An 18,417-nucleotide genomic window follows, 5' to 3' on the forward strand; every position below is an offset into this window, starting at 1 on the left:
TAGCGCATGCTTAGCATTACCGCCGGCTCAGGATTAACGCCGGGTCAAACTCGTTTCGCAAAATATTATTTTTATTAGCGCATGTCTAGAATTTCCGCCGGATCAAACTCGTTTCACAAAATAATTAGCATATGCCTAGAATTTCTGCCGGTTCAAACTCTTCACTCACGAGTGACACTTCACCTGTCATCATTTTCAAAATGGAGGAGGCTGATTTCAATAATTTGAAATTGCATAAAGGGAAGACGATTAAGAGCTATTCAGTAGGATTTAAGGTCCAAGCTATTGACTATGCTAAAAAGAACAGTAAGCAGCTATGTTTTATTAATATAACGTAGCTGCGTGTGTCAAATATGAGTCATTAAATTACTCCCGACTCCTGGTGGTAGAGGGCGCTAGTGATCCTTCTTGCGACTACTCGGCTGTAGAAGAAGTGACAACAAGCAGCAACATTTAGCAGCGATCGTTTATTTTTTCCTCTCACTTGCACTTTTAACATGGAGGATTACATATCTAAAATAAAACCGTTTTCTAAACTGGACTTTCAATCGAAGCGGAAGGTAATAATTAAAGGAAGATCTCCATCGAGACAGAGAGACTTTTAAAACTGAAGAAAGATAAGGAAGACTTCTATAAACAAGTTATCGATGCAAGTAAAGGTAAGACCATAATAAAGTTTTTTTTATTAAATGTGCTTTTTATGATGTTGGATCTGTGTTGTTGTTGTTGTTGGGGACAAGTGTTGTAAATTAGCTCTGGCTACAAACACTATGATGCATACATTGGATAACTGTTTCAGGTGTCTATGTTTTTGTATCTGTCCCTATTTCAAATAAACCTCTCTCTATATATACAGGTAAAAGCCAGTAAATTAGAATATTTTGAAAAACTTGATTTATTTCAGTAATTGTATTCAAAAGGTGTAACTTGTACATTATATTTATTCATTGCACACAGACTGATGCATTCAAATGTTTATTTCATTTAATTTTGATGATTTGAAGTGGCAACAAATGAAAATCCAAAATTCCGTGTGTCACAAAATTAGAATATTACTTAAGGCTAATACAAAAAAGGGATTTTTAGAAATGTTGGCCAACTGAAAAGTATGAAAATGAAAAATATGAGCATGTACAATACTCAATACTTGGTTGGAGCTCCTTTTGCCTCAATTACTGCGTTAATGCGGCGTGGCATGGAGTCGATGAGTTTCTGGCACTGCTCAGGTGTTATGAGAGCCCAGGTTGCTCTGATAGTGGCCTTCAACTCTTCTGCGTTATTGGGTCTGGCATTCTGCATCTTCCTTTTCACAATACCCCACAGATTTTCTATGGGGCTAAGATCAGGGGAGTTGGCGGGCCAATTTAGAACAGAAATACCATGGTCCGTAAACCAGGCACGGGTAGATTTTGCGTTGTGTGCAGGCGCCAAGTCCTGTTGGAAATTGAAATCTCCATCTCCATAGAGCAGGTCAGCAGCAGGAAGCATGAAGTGCTCTAAAACTTGCTGGTAGACGGCTGCGTTGACCCTGGATCTCAGGAAACAGAGTGGACCGACACCAGCAGATGACATGACACCCCAAACCATCACTGATGGTGGAAACTTTACACTAGACTTCAGGCAACGTGGATCCTGTGCCTCTCCTGTCTTTCTCCAGACTCTGGGACCTCGATTTCCAAAGGAAATGCAAAATTTGCATGGTTGGGTGATGGTTTGGGGTGCCATGTCATCTGCTGGTGTCGGTCCACTCTGTTTCCTGAGATCCAGGGTCAACGCAGCCGTCTACCAGCAAGTTTTAGAGCACTTCATGCTTCCTGCTGCTGACCTGCTCTATGGAGATGGAGATTTCAAGTTCCAACAGGACTTGGCGCCTGCACACAGCGCAAAATCTACCCGTGCCTGGTTTACGGACCATGGTATTTCTGTTCTAAATTGGCCCGCCAACTCCCCTGACCTTAGCCCCATAGAAAATCTGTGGGGTATTGTGAAAAGGAAGATGCAGAATGCCAGACCCAAAAACGCAGAAGAGTTGAAGGCCACTATCAGAGCAACCTGGGCTCTCATAACACCTGAGCAGTGCCAGAAACTCATCGACTCCATGCCACGCCGCATTAACGCAGTAATTGAGGCAAAAGGAGCTCCAACCAAGTATTGAGTATTGTACATGCTCATATTTTTCATTTTCATACTTTTCAGTTGGCCAACATTTCTAAAAATCCCTTTTTTGTATTAGCCTTACACAATATTCTAATTTTGTGACACACGGAATTTTGGATTTTCATTTGTTGCCACTTCAAATCATCAAAATTAAATGAAATAAACATTTGAATGCATCAGTCTGTGTGCAATGAATAAATATAATGTACAAGTTACACCTTTTGAATGCAATTACTGAAATAAATCAAGTTTTTCAAAATATTCTAATTTACTGGCTTTTACCTGTATATCCTTACATCACACTCAAATTTATAAGCGCAGGCCTAAATTTACCGCATGCCTTTGGTAAGCGCCGGAGTGAGAAGAGGTTTTAAAATAATTAGCACATGCTTGCCTTTACAGCATGCCTTTGGTAAGCGCTGGAGTGAGAAGAGGTTTTAAATTAATTACCGCCCCGGCGGCAATTCAAGGAAGTACGGTATCTACAATAAAACAGTTTTCTAAACTTGACTTTCAATCGAAGCAGGAGGTAATACTTAAAGGAAGATCTCCATCGAGACAGAGAGACTTTTAAAACTGAAGAAAGATAAGGAAGACTTCTATAAACAAGTTATCGATGCTTTTGTTCAAAAGGAGCTGCGCAAGGACTTCATTTATAAGTAAAGGTAAGACCATAATAACGTTTTTTTTTTTTTTTCATTAAATGTGCTTTTTTGTGTGCTACAGTTTGTATGTGTAAAGTTAAAGTTAAGTTAAAGTACCAATGATTGTCACACACACTAGGTGTGGTGAAATTTGTCCTCTGCATTTGACCCATCCCCTTGCTCACCCCTTGATGCTGAGTTCCAAGCAGGGAAGAATGCTGGTATGAGCTTTTAAACATAACCTGTTAACTGCTGCCAATCAAATGGTGAATAAGATACTCTTTAGGGTTTATATGTTTGTAAATCTGACTGTGATGAAGTCAGTGCCTCACCAGCCATGAACATCACCACACGTCACTGATATATATATATATATATATATAATGTGCATTTACTTATAATTTATATTCATTTATTCATGACAGAGGTGTTGGTTAACATGTTAAAAGTTTTTAATGTAAATAAAATCATGTTTAACACATATAGTGTTATGGTTTGTTAGTGGTGAACCCCAAGATGCAGAGATGGCAGGCGTGTTGCAGGAAAACATGACTTTAATAAGATAACCAGAGACAGGATACCAGGAACTAGGAAACAACAAACAGTCCTTGAGTACTGACTGGAGGGCGAGGCAGGCAAAAATAGCAGCCAGCAAGAAGATCGATGATCCCGTGAGTTAAGTAGGTCCTCTTTCCCTAACTCCATCAACACCTTCTGGTACCACTCATCCATCCATTTAGCGCTGCATTTTTTTCATGTGGTCCTTCTTAGTTGGTGGAATCATCTTGTTAGGTTCGTTCTTTGTAGCGATAGTTGTGACCCCATAAAGCAGGAGACAGCAGGCAACGTGCAGGTGAAGCGTATTTAATGTCAACATTTACACAAAACAAAAATAGAGTGTTGCAGGGAATTGCACAGAAAGCTGTGCCTGAAAAATAGAGCCTCCGCTTACAACAATAAGTGAAAAAAACAATAATCTTGAAATATCACTAACCATGTTCGTAATTCCAACAATGATCCCACAACCAACTAACCCGTGAGACTGGTTTTTAAAGCCCTCTGGTAATTATAGCAGCGTTCACAATCATTATGAAAGACATGACGACAGATTTTTTGGTTTAATGCATTCTAAATATTAAATAAACATAAATAAATGTCCGCTTATAGCAGAACCAATGGGAGCTCCATTATTCTGGTCATAAAATTCAATAAACAACCATTCGAAAAGACCAACAACACTCAATTTACATTTTGTGACTTGAATAATAACCAAGTATTAGTGATATTGTTATTATATGTGCTAACGCAGACAAACCATTTATAGCGGCGGCATGATCACTACTGTGTCCCTATGTTTACATCATCGAATGGTCAGCTGTTTCCTCGCTTCCTTGCTCCCTGTAAGTTTATTGTAGATCATAAATCATGCATCTCACCTGAAAAGTAGATGGCTAAGAATATTACCCGACAAGTTGGGGCACTTTAGGACCTGGAACTGGTGAGAAAGACGTGACATCCAACACCCCTTTTCTACGTGAGGATTATGAGACATTTTTCACCTCAACGGGACTATATGAACATGCTAGCAATCGGCATCCTAATGACAGCGGACCTTCTACACTAAGTGATGTTTTATTATGTTTGTAAAGTCTGCAGTGAGCAGAAATCAGTGATGAAGAAAAAAAAAAAAGCAAACGTTTTGATACGTTTTTGAAATTAATGTGCCGCGTATGCTTAAAACAATCAAAAAACTTAAATATTAAATGTTATTATAATTGTGCCCGTTACTACATTACATATATACTTACATCATGTATATAAAACCCTAATGGAGGTGTTTGGATGTTTTTCAGAGGCTCTATAGGCCACCATAGGCTCCATTGTAAGCAGACTTTTGATCTAATTTATTTAATACTGAATGCATTAAAAAACAATCTACCCGTCGTCATAATGATTGTGAACGATAGGCAAAATTCCAACAAAAGTGCAGTTCTCCTTTATGCACCTGGGCTAAAGCGCACTTTGTACCTGTTTAAAAACTTCCCTTTAAATGTGTAATGTATTTAAACAAATTACATTTGAGAAAAGGATGAGTGGGTTTAATATTTGGAGTATATATGGATGTAATTACACTGTAAAAAAACATTGTGTAAAAAAACGGTCATCTACTGGCAGCTACGGCTGCCAAACGAAAACCATAAAATTAAAGTAAAACATTGTAAACCAAATAATGATCAAAAACATTATATGTACAGAAATTTTCATGAAACGTTTTGCGGAAAAATATTGTAATTTTACATATTTTTACTAAATTATTAAGATCAACCACCTTTAATAAATTGACAATGCACCAGTTCTGCAGAAAAATACCTTTATTCTACAGAGTTTTTCCAAATTGTGACGATCAAACACCTTTAATGAAGTGACAATGCTGGCAGTTCCACAGAAAAATACCATTATTTTACAATTTTTTTCTGAATTGTTAAGATCAACCACCTTTAATAAAGTGACGATGCAAACAGTTGGTGGTAGCGGGGGTGTATTTTGTAGCGTCCCGGAAGAGTTAGTGCTGCAAGGGATTCTGGGTATTTGTTCTGTTGTGTTTATGTTGTGTTACGGTGCAGATGTTCTCCCGAAATGTGTTTGTCATTCTTGTTTGATGTGGATTCACAGTGTGGCGTATATTTCTAACAGTGTTAAAGTTTTTTATACTGGCACCCTCAGTGTAACGTGTATCGATACAGGTTACACTGAGGGTAGCCGAATAAAAAAACTTTAACACCGTTAGAAATATACGCCACACTGTGAATCCACACCAAACAAGAATGACTACCTGTATCGCTGTTGATGAAGTATGCGTTGCATTCACTCGTGTGTGCGTACAGAAGCCGCACATATCTTGTGACTGGGTCTGACCGATGTTAGAATGGATGAAAAGCGGACGTGACGATAGCTTGTAGAGTACGTTAAAGACAGTGCATTTAAGGCACGCCCCCAAGACTGTGATCCGGGTGGACGAGATATAATGACTGATGAACACCTTCGTTCGATAATGAAGGTTGCCTCAGCTCAAAGCCTGAGCCCCGACATTAATGAACTAGCATCTAAGAAAAGATGCCAGGTATCTGGCTTGGGCACATCAGATTAGATCAGTGTGTTGTAAACTGAGCAGTTTAAAGTCCTGAATGGTTGTTTTATTCATTGTTATTTTATTTTCAAATGTATTAGCCTGTGGAAAAAGTTAATGTTGATATTTACCTCAGAAGGCTGCAAATAGAAAAGAGGCATTCAATTTTTATTTAAATTGTATTTGATATGCCATTGATATTTTTTTAATATTACTATTATTTTTTGAAACTGGATTTTGCATGTCACTATAAAGTTACATAAGCCTTGCTTGTTCAATATTCAATGCAAAACTTGTTTGGGTCCCTATTAAAAGGTTAATTTGTTCAACGTTGGCTTTGTTCAGTTTTAAATTTTGGCCCACTCTGTATTTGAGTTTGACACCCCTGTGTTAGATTGTTAGTATGGACATAGACGTTTATATAACAAGCTACATATTTAATGAAAGATAATTACTGTAATTTTACATGAATTTGAAAGTAATTTAAGAAAACAGAAAATGCTATGTATAATTAATTTGGTATTTTTCTGTAAAAAAAATAGAAATATACATAGTTTGTCATTACTGGCATATTACTTAAAATAACAGGTGGATTGTTTATTTACAGATAATGTCTTCAATTCTACAGTTTTATAAACTATTTAAAAAAAAATAGAAAAATTACAGTAGAAATTTTTAACCATAATAATAGGATTTTTTTTTTTTACAGTGTATCTAATGTGAACTTCAACCATTGAAAGACAAAGATGTAGCAATATGAATACCAGTGAGTAGACCAAAACAGGGAATGTTAGGGAAAACTGGCGTTCATGCAAGGACAAAGGAAATAAGAACAACCGATGTGCTCTGTGTCTCCGCCCTCCTCGATGTCATGGCAACTCAGGTGAGAGAGAGAGAGGAGAGCTAGGAAAGCCAGGAAGGCAGAAACAGAAAACCTCACTCCTTAACACCTCACGAGCTGGACACCTCACGAGTTGACAGCTCAAACTGTGCAATTTATCCACTTTGATGCAACAACTTAACATCATACCAGGTCATTGTGTGATATTATGATACCTTTCATTTGGAAAGTTGTTTCAATAACGTACAAATGTTGTCATATTCATCTTTTGATGTCAAATTTGCAGTCGACAGAGTCTGACTATTTCAATACTTTTGTATGGAGTTATAATAAATATATACATAATAAAAATGGTAACTAAGGGGTATGACCACTTTATATAGACTTTGTAGCGACAAACACATGGGTGGATTTAGTTTCAGTAAAAAGGGAACTAAAAAATATCAATTTCATCATGCTAGTATCGATCCAATACTGATTCTAGTCTTGATATCCAGCCTCATCGTTATTAATAGCCTACATTTTTGTTTATTTTAATAAAAGGGAACTAAAATATAAATCTTATCATGCTAGTATCGATCCAATACTGATTCTACTCTTGATATCCAGACTCATCGTTATTAAAAGCCTACATTTTTGTTTATTTTAATAAAAGGGAACTAAAAAATGTAAATCTCATCATGCTAGTATCGATCCTATACTGATTCTACCCTTGATATCCAGCCTCATTGTTATTAATAATACTGTCGAAATATTTTGTTATGTGATTAATCAGGAATAATCGCTGTGAATGACTTTTTTGCATAATTTAAATGAAAGTCAAAGAAAACACAATTTTTTCACAAATGCAATTTAACTGTCAGAATGGTATAAACAAACATTTTAAAGAGCTTTACATGTATATACAGTACAGGCCAAAAGTTTGGACACACCTTCTCATTCAATGCATTTTCTTTAATTTCATTACTATTTACATCAAGGGTGTCAAACTCTGGCCCGCGGGCCAAATTTGGCCCGCCGTGTAATTTCACTTGGCCCTTGAGGCGATATCAAATTAACACTAGAGCTGGCCCGCCGATTACATACAGTGGCGGTGCCGCAGTAACACCTCATTCACCGCTAATTCTCATACTTGCCAACCCTCGCGGGAGACTCCCATATTTCAATGCCCCTCCCGAAAATCGTCATGTCCCTTTTCGTCCAGTCCAACAAGCGCTGGCTTAGTCGCATAATATGTGCGGCCTTGACACGCACACACAATTGAATGCAACGCATACTTGATCTTCATTGATACAGGTTACACTGAGGGTGCCCGTATAAAAAAACTTTAATACTGTTAGAAATTTACGCCACACTGTGAACCCACACCAAACAAGAATGACAAACACTTTTCGGGAGAACATCCGCACAGTAACACAACATAAACACAACAGAACAAATACCCAGAACCCTTTGCAGCACTAACTCTTCCGGGACGCTACAAGGTGTGTGTGTGTGTATGTGTGGTGGAGGGGTGGGGGAGGGTTTGGTGGTAGCGGGGTGGGGTGTATTTTGTAGCGTCCAGTAAGAGTTAGTGCTGCAAAGGGTTCTGGGTATTTGTTCTGTTGTGTTTATGTTGTGTTACGGTGCGGATGTTCTCCCAAAATGTGTTTGTCATTCTTGTTTGGTGTGGATTCACAGTGTGGCGTATATTTCTAACAATGTTAAAGTTGCTTATACGGCAACTCTCAGTGTAAACTGTATCGCTGTTGATGAAGTATGCATTGCATTCACGTGTGTGTGCGTACAGAAGCCGCTCATATCTTGTGACTGGGCGGGCACGTTGTTAGAATGGATGAAAAGCGGACGTGACCACAGCTCGTAGAGGACATTAAAAGCAGTGCCTGTAAGGCACACCCCCAAGACTGTGGGATACGAGATATAATGACTGATGAACCCTTTCGTTCGATAATAGACTAGACTACACTAGACTTCCTTTTTATTGTCATTCAAATTTGAGGCATTGCAGGCTCCAGTCCAGACAGAGATGCTGTTGGTCAGCAGGCTCTCGATAGTGCCTCTGTAGAATGTAGTGAGAATGGGGGGAGGGAGCTGTGCTCATTTCATCCAACGCAAAAAGTGCATGCGCTGCTGAGCTCTTTTTACAAGAGCTCCGGTGTGTAGGGACCAGTTTATATTGTCAGTTATCTGCACCCCCAGGAACTTGGTGCTGCTTACTATCTCCACCGCTGTGCCGTTGATGTAGAGTGGAGCGTGGCTGGACTGGTGCTTCCTGAAGTCAACGATGATCTCCTTGGTCTTGTTGACATTCAGGACCAGATTGTTGGTTCTGCACCAGTCAACCAGATGTTTCACCTCTTCCCTGTAGTCCATGTCGTTGTTGTCACAGATTAGGCCCACTACTGTCGTGTCGTCCGCATACTTCACAATGTGGTTAGTAGTGGACCTGGCGCAGCAGTCATGAGTCATCAACGTGAACAGCAGCGGACTCAGGACACAGCCCTGGGGGGAGCCGGTGCTCAGGGAGATGGCACTTGAGGTGTTGTTGCCCACTCTCACAGATTAGGGTCTGTCTGTGAGGAAGTCAAGCAGCCAGTTGCAAAGGGGGGGTACTGAATCCTAGGGGGGCCAGTTTACTCACCAAGTGCTGCGGGATGATGGTGTTGAATGCTGAGCTGAAGTCCAGGAAAAACATCCGCACGTGTGTGTCCTTTCCTTCCAGATGTTCTAAGCTCAGGAGGAGTGCAGAGGAGATGGCGTCCTCTGTGGAGCGGTTAGGGCGATAAGCAAACTGGTTTGTGTCAAATGTGGGGGGAAGTCTGTAGACAATATATTCCTTTACCAGCCTCTCGAAGCACTTCATTATGATGGGGGGGGGGGGGAGTGCAACGGGGCGGTAATCATTGAGGGAGGAGATTGTGGGTTTTTTTGGCACTGGAATGATTGTGGCCATCTTAAAACATGATGGTACCACAGCCTGGGTCAGCGAGATGTTGAAAATGTCTGTGAGAACCCCAGCCAGCTGGTCTGCACATCCCTTAAGCACCTTGCCTGGAATGTCATCAGGTCGCGGTGCTTTCCGGGGGTTCACTCTCCTCAGGGTTTTCCGGACATCCGCTATATCCAGGTTGAGCGGCTGCTCATCAGGGCGAGGGATGGATTTTCTCGCCGGAGTGGTGGTAAGTGCCTCAAACCTTGCAAAGTAGTTGTTAAGGTCATCTAGGAAGCTAATACTGTTGTCACAGGGACAGGGGGCAGCTTTATAGTCTGTGATGACCTGTATGCCCTGCCACATTCGTCTAGTGTTTGTAGGGTTCTCGAAGAAGTCCTGCACTTTCTGACTGTAAGCACGCTTTGCAACCTTAATGGCACGGTTCAGGTTAGTTCTGGCCGATTTTAATGCCACCATGTCGCCAGACTTGAAAGCCTTGTTCCAAACCTTTAGAATTGCACGTACCTCACTGTTCATCCAGGGTTGGCCTGTGTGGGGATGTTCTTGATCACACTGACATCCTCCATGCATTCCTGAATATATGCGGACACAGACTCTGCATACTCCTCCACACATGTGTGGTGATTTTCGGTGGCGGCTGCTTTGAACATGTGGTCTGTGGTTTCGAAGCAGTCTTGTAATGCTGACATTGCTCCCTCTGGCCAGGTCCTCACCTGCTTCACTGTAGCTTGCTTCCTGATCAGCAGGGGCTTGTATGCAGGAATTAGCATCACAGATAGATGGTCTGAGGAGCCGAGGTGGGGGCGTGGTGCAGCTTTATACACCTGTTTAATATTACTATACACCAAGTCCAATCTACTTCCACCCCAGGTTGCAAAATTCACATATTGATGGAAATGAGGGAACACTGTTTTCATGTTAGCTTGATTAAAATCCCCTGCCATGATGAAAACTCCCTCTGGATGATTAGTTTGCAGTTCATTGATGGAGCAGTACAAATCATTCAAAGCTTCTTTGGTGTTAGCACTGGGGGGAATGTACACTACTGTGAAGATCATAGCACTGAATTCCCTGGGTATATAAAATGGCCTGCATTTTATAGTTAATAGTTCAACATCAGGAGAGCAGTGACGTGATACTATCTTTCCATTATTGCACCAGTTATTATTGACGTATATGCAAACACCACCGCCTCGGGATTTACCAGTGAGAGATTTGCTCCTGTCCGACTGAAACATAGTTAGCCCCTCGATGCTAACTGCCTCGTCCGGAACGGATGATTTCAACCACGTTTCTGTTAGAAATATGGCGCAGTAGTCTCTCATCACGCGTTTTGCATTTAAATCCAGCTTCAGGTAGTCCAGTTTGTTCTCCAGGGAGTGGACGTTTGAAAGCAGGATGGAAGGAAGCGGCGTTCTGTGGGGATTATCCTTTAGCTTTGTTGTTAGCCCCGCTCGGCATCCCCGCTTCTGCTCCCGATCACACCGCTTACGTCACTTCCGTTGAAGGTCCCCGCTGGTACTTGACTCCGCTTCGTCAAAGGCCGCTGGATGTAGCCTGCAAAGTATTCCCATGCTAGCGAGGAGGTGCAACGTACACGCATCTTTCAGTCCAAAACAGCCCGATCTATCCACATCCAGAATTGTCTGGCGGTTGTATGTGACCACGGAGTGTCCACGCTGTAAGCCAGCCATGAAATTTAAAGAATTGTCCGGTATTTTTGCCAAATTGTTCTATACTACCATGAACGTCTGCAAGCCGCAGCCCGTCAGGGCGCCGCCATCTTTAAGAGGCAACCTAATGAAGGTTGCCTCAGCTCAAAGCCTGAGCCCCGACATTAATGAACTAGCATTCAAGAAAAGATGGCAGGTATCTGGCTTGGGCACATCAGATTAGATCAGTGTGTTGCAAACTGAGCAGTTTAAAGTTCTGAATGGTTGGTTTATTCATTATTTCATTTTCAAATGTAATAGCCTGTGGAAAAAGTTAATGTTGATATTTACATCAGAAGGCTGCAAATAGAAAAGAGGCATTCAATTTTTATTTAAATTGTATTTGATATGCCATTGATATTTTTTAATTATTATTATTATTATTTGAAACTCGATTTTGCATGTCACTATAAAGTTGTATAAGCCTTGCTTGTTCAATATTTAGTGCAAAACTTGTTTGGGTCCCTATCAAAAAGTTTAATTTGTTCAACCTTGGATTGCGGCTTTGTTCAGTTTTAAATTTTGGCCCACTCTGTATTAGGGATGTCCCGATCCGATATTTGGATCGGATCGGCTGCCGATATTTGCCAAAAATTGCGTATCGGCAAGGCATGGGAAAATGCCGATCCAGATCCAGTTTAAAAAAAACCTCCGGTCCGTGTTTTCCAACGCACCGATTTAAATAATACATTCCACTTTTCTGCTGCTCCGTATTTTCCGTTCGGCATTTTCTAGCACACCTTCAAGCACATCCACACATCTGTGAATTCTCACGCAGTTGCTTTTAGCTGCTGGCATTACACGACAGGCTCTTCTCACTCTTTCCTGTGTCTCCCTCTCACAGACAGCGAGCGCACCTTCTTACACACGTCACATACTGTCACGTCATACGTCACATACTGTCACGTCATACGTCACATACGTATACGTCCTCCCCGAGCAGAGAGGTAGCAGCATGGCTAACGTTAGCTGTGATGCTAGCGCAGCCGTGCGAGCAACGCTCCCTCTACGGTGCTCGCCTGTGCAATTGCGCACTGTTTAAACGTCCTCTGCGCATAGCAAATCTATGCCACTCACAAAATCTAATTAAAAAAAATAAGCACATAACAATTTTCGACACACGGACACGACAGAGAAAACAGTTTTCGTCATCATTGTTCAAATATTGTGACGTCTGTCGAGACGCTTATCTCCATTCGGTGCCACACGCTCACACCATCAAAATGCTGAGGCAAAAATTTCCACATCAACACCGTATGAAAAAATTAGTGATTTTTTTAGTTGTGATTTCCTTCTCTGTATGAAAGTTTAAAAGTAGCATATATTAATGCAGTATGAAGAAGAATGTTTTAATGTAGACATGCAAGCCTTGAAAGAAAATTTTGAAAATCAAGACTACATTTCCTGCAAATGGGTGCATTTCTACCCTATATTTTAACTTTAGATTTATTCTCATATCAAACTCTGACACTTACATCCGGCGCCCCCCTCCACACCCTGGATTATAAATAATGTAAATAATTCAATGTGATTATCTTGTGTGATGACTGTATTATTTATGATAGTATATATCTGATAGTATATATCTGTATCATGAATCAATTTAAGTGGACCCCGACTTAAACAAGTTGAAAAACTTATTGGGGTGTTACCATTTAGTGGTCAATTGTACGGGATATGTACTTCACTATATTTTACTTCCGGTTCCGGTTCACCGTGCGTGACTGCTCGCTGACTGCTCGCTGTTTCGAAAAAGCTAAGTATCGTTCTATTTGTGTGCTTTGAAATTGTTCTGCAGCTTTCTTTATTACTTTCTCAACATATTTAGTAGTACTATTTAACTTGCAAATCACCCGATCTCTGTCTCTCCACCCCTCCCGCAGCTAGCTAGCAGCTAGCTGCTAAGCTAACGAAGCTAGCGCGGAGAAAGGCGTCGCCGGGCGCCGGTCAGAAGGAGTCTACTCCTGCACACCGTGACCAGGACTTCTCGGAAGACAGCAGGAACTTCACTCGGTGACAGAAAACACCGTGAGTATGGCTTCCTGCGCGTCTTGCATCTTACTCACGGAGAGGCTGGCTCTGCTAGAGGGCCGTGTCCGCCAGTTAGAGCAGAGTAATCTCGTAACTTTAGATGTTGCGGACACATCTGCTAGCGTTAGCTGTAGCGAGCTAACTAGCCCAGCCTGTAGCAGTCCTAAGCGGCCTACAAGCTACGGTGTACCGGTTGAGACGCATAACAGATTTAGCTCTTTAGCTAGTCCTACACCCCAGTCTACCGGGCACCACACCTTAGTCATAGGGGACTCCATCACCCGAAACATAAAGCTTAGCAAACCAGCCACAATTAAGTGCATCCCGGGGGCCCGAGCACCTGACATAGAGGCTAATCTTAGGGAGCTAACTCGCAACAGGCCTAGTAAACACGTACGACAGGCTAATCGCACCACTAGTTATGCGAATATAGTTGTACACGTTGGCTCCAATGACACTAGAATGAGACAGTCAGAGATTACAAAGAGAAACATAGCCAGGACTTGTGATCTCGCTAGAAAGATGTCCAGGCATCGAGTAATTGTCTCTGGCCCCCTGCCTGCGAGAGGCAATGATGAGAGATATAGCAGATTAGTCTCGCTTAACAAGTGGCTGGTTAGCTTCTGTAGACAACAGGGACTAACGTTTATTGATAATTGGCCCTCTTTCTGGGGCAAACCAGGCTTGCTGATGAGGGACGGCCTTCACCCTAACCAGGAAGGTGCCATCATCCTGTCTAAGAATATAGACTACTGTTTAAGTCACATTTGACTAACTACACTAGAGCAAGCCCGGTCACAGGCAATTACAGAGCCTGCTAGTCCGGGTGAGGAGTCAGTTAAGCTAGAACTAGCCAGCGCCAGGCTGGATAATTCCTGTACGCATAGCAATTTTCTTAGAATAACACACAACTCACATAATGTGTTTTCTGTTGTGAATGTGTCCGGGGTAGATATGCATTCTACTGAGGTGGCAAATCATGATGCGTTCAGTCGATCGCAGCATCAAGCAAACAATCTGAAAATTCCCGTCGTATCAATTCCTAGATATGGTCGAAACTATTTAAAGTGCACTACGTATAATAAACGCAACATTATTAATATTTCTACTACGGATAATTTAAACAAAAACTCGTCAAAACAGCCCAATACTTATAATATGGGCTTTTTAAACATAAGATCATTGTCTCCCAAAACGTTATTAGTTAATGAGGTCATTAGAGACAACAATCTTAACGTCATTGGTCTTAGCGAAACCTGGCTCAAACCAGACGATTTTTTTGCGCTAAATGAGGCATCTCCTCCTAACTATACGAATGCGCATATTGCCCGTCCCCTTAAAAGGGGTGGGGGGGTCGCACTAATATACAATGAAAACTTTAACCTTACCCCTAACCTAAATAATAAATACAAATCGTTTGAGGTGCTTACTATGAGGTCTGTCGCACCGCTGCCTCTCGATATGGCTGTTATCTACCGCCCCCCAGGGCCCTACTCGGACTTTATTAATGAATTCTCAGAGTTCGTTGCTGATCTAGTGACGCACGCAGACAATATAATCATAATGGGGGACTTTAATATCCATATGAATACCCCATCGGACCCTCAGTGCGTGGCGCTCCAGACTATAATTGATAGCTGTGGTCTTACACAAATAATAAATGAACCTACGCATCGCAACGGCAATACGATAGATCTAGTGCTGGTCAGGGGTGTCACCACCTCCAAAGTTATGGTACTCCCGTATACTAAAGTAATGTCCGATCATTACCTTATAAAATTCGAAGTTCTGACTCATTGTCAACAAACTAATAATAATAATAACTGCTATAGCAGCCGCAACATTAATGCCGCCACAACGATGACTCTTGCTGACCTACTGCCTTCGGTAATGGCACCATTCCCAAATTATGTCGGCTCTATTGATAACCTCACTAACAACTTTGACAATGCCCTGCGCAAAACCATTGATAGTATAGCACCGCTAAAACAAAAAAGGGCCCCTAAAAGGCGCACCCCATGGTTTACAGAGGAAACCAGAGCTCATAAATTATCATGTAGAAAGTTGGAACGCAAATGGCGCGCGACCAAGCTTGAGGTTTTCCATCAAGCATGGAGTGATAGTTTAATATCGTATAAACGCATGCTTACCTTAGCTAAAGCTAAATATTACTCAAATCTCATCCGCCTCAACAAAAACGACCCTAAATTTTTGTTTAGTACAGTAGCATCGCTAACCCAACAAGGGACTCCTCCCAATAGCTCCACCCACTCGGCAGATGACTTTATGAATTTCTTTAATAAGAAAATTGAACTCATTAGAAAGGAGATTAAAAACAACGCATCCCAGCTACAACTGGGTTCTATGAACACAGATACAACTGTATCTACGACGGATACTGCAATACAAAATAGTCTCTCTCTTTTTGATGAAATAACATTAGAGGAACTATTACAGCGTGTAAGTGGGATAAAACAAACAACATGTTTACTTGACCCACTTCCTGGGAAACTTATCAAGGAGCTTTTTGTATTATTAGGTCCATCAGTGCTAAATATTATAAACTTATCACTTTCCTCTGGCACTGTTCCCCTAGCATTCAAGAAAGCGGTTATTCATCCTCTGCTCAAAAGACCTAACCTTGATCCTGACCTCATGGTAAACTACCGACCGGTGTCCCACCTTCCCTTTATTTCGAAAATCCTCGAAAAAATTGTCGCACAGCAGCTAAATGAACACTTAGTGTCTAACAATCTCTGTGAACCTTTTCAATCCGGTTTCAGGGCAAATCACTCTACGGAGACAGCCCTCGCAAAAATGACTAATGATTTACTGCTAACGATGGATTCTGATGCGTCATCTATGTTGCTGCTTCTTGATCTTAGCGCTGCTTTCGATACCGTCGATCATAATATTTTATTAGAGCGTATCAAAACACGTATTGGTATGTCAGACTTAGCTTTGTCGTGGTTTAACTCTTATCTTACTGACAGGATGCAATGCGTCTCCCATAATAATGTGACCTCGGACTATGTTAAGGTAACGTGCGGAGTTCCTCAGGGTTCGGTTCTTGGCCCTGCACTCTTTAGTATTTACATGCTGCCACTAGGCGACATCATACGCAAATACGGTGTTAGCTTTCATTGTTATGCTGATGACACCCAACTCTACATGCCCCTAAAGCTGACCAACACGCCGGATTGTAGTCAGCTGGAGGCGTGTCTTAATGAAATTAAACAATGGATGTCCGCTAACTTCTTGCAACTCAACGCCAAGAAAACGGAAATGCTGATTATCGGTCCTGCTAAACACCGACATTTATTTAATAATACCACCTTAACATTTGACAACCAAACAATTACACAAGGCGAATCAGTAAAGAATCTGGGTATTATCTTCGACCCAACTCTCTCGTTTGAATCACACATTAAGAGTGTTACTAAAACGGCCTTCTTTCATCTCCGTAATATCGCTAAAATTCGTTCTATTTTATCCACTAGCGACGCTGAGATCATTATTCATGCGTTCGTTACGTCTCGTCTCGACTACTGTAACGTATTATTTTCGGGTCTCCCTATGTCTAGCATTAAAAAATTACAGTTGGTACAAAATGCGGCTGCTAGACTTTTGACAAGAACAAGAAAGTTTGATCATATTACGCCTATACTGGCTCACCTGCACTGGCTTCCTGTGCACTTAAGAAGTGACTTTAAGGTTTTACTACTTACGTATAAAATACTACACGGTCTAGCTCCGTCCTATCTTGTCGATTGCATTGTACCATATGTCCCGGCAAGAAATCTGCGTTCAAAGAACTCCGGCTTATTAGTGATTCCCAGAGCCCAAAAAAAGTCTGCGGGCTATAGAGCGTTTTCTATTCGGGCTCCAGTACTATGGAATGCCCTCCCGGTAACAATTAGAGATGCTACCTCAGTAGAAGCATTTAAGTCCCATCTTAAAACTCATTTGTATACTCTAGCCTTTAAATAGCCCCCCTGTTAGACCAGTTGATCTGCCGTTTCTTTTCTTTTCTCCTCTGCTCCCCTTTTCCTTGAGGGAGGGGGGCACAGGTCCGGTGGCCATGGATGAAGTGCTGGCTGTCCAGAGTCGGGACCCGGGGTGGACCGCTCGCCTGTGCATCGGCTGGGAACATCTCTGCGCTGCTGACCCGTCTCCGCTCGGGATGGTGTCCTGCTGGCCCCACTATGGACTGGACTCTTACTACTATTATGTTGGATCCACTATGGACTGGACTCTCACAATATTATGTCAGACCCACTCGACATCCATTGCTTTCGGTCTCCCCTAGAGGGGGGGGGTTACCCACATATGCGGTCCTCTCCAAGGTTTCTCATAGTCATTCACATCGACGTCCCACTGGAGTGAGTTTTTCCTTGCCCGTATGTGGGCTTTGTACCGAGGATGTCGTTGTGGCTTGTGCAGCCCTTTGAGACACTTGTGATTTAGGGCTATATAAATAAAGATTGATTGATTGATTGATTGATTGATTCACTGTGCAACCTACTAATAAAAGTCTCAATCAATCAATCAAAACACATATAATCATCATACTGCTGTGATTATATGCATCAAGTGTTCATTCAAGGCTAAGGCAAAATATCGAGATATATATTGTGTATCGCAATATGGCCTTAAAATATCGCAATATTAAAAAAAGGCCATATCGCCCAGCCCTAGTTCAATGATGCCATTTCTGTTTGTCATGTATAATTTTGTCTATTTTGTGTTTATCCTTGAATAAACAGGTTTCTTGTTACCAACCATTGTGTATTATTCAAACTCCCCTAATTCAGCTGGCTAGTTGTTATCAAGAGTACTAAAACCCTTTTCAACATGATTCTGACAACTAAGTAGGCTAAATAACTTTAAACTTTAATACATGCTCGGATAGGCCAGTATCGGTCAGTATCGGTATCGGATCGGAAATGCAA

The 18,417-nt window shown here is 41.5% G+C and overlaps 1 protein-coding gene across 1 annotated transcript in view; it reads left to right on the top strand.

The window, feature by feature from the left end:
• Positions 1–590: 590 nt before the first annotated feature.
• lingo2b (leucine rich repeat and Ig domain containing 2b) overlaps positions 591–18,417 on the top strand; it is a 154,705-nt gene continuing 136,878 nt past the window's right edge. The window contains exon 1 of the mRNA XM_061925071.1: positions 591–659. The gene's annotated coding sequence lies outside the window, so the exon portion shown is untranslated. The remainder of the gene's footprint in view (positions 660–18,417) is intronic.

Source organism: Nerophis lumbriciformis, linkage group LG29, assembly GCF_033978685.3.
Source record: "Nerophis lumbriciformis linkage group LG29, RoL_Nlum_v2.1, whole genome shotgun sequence".
In the NCBI taxonomy this organism is placed as follows: Eukaryota; Metazoa; Chordata; class Actinopteri; order Syngnathiformes; family Syngnathidae; genus Nerophis; species Nerophis lumbriciformis.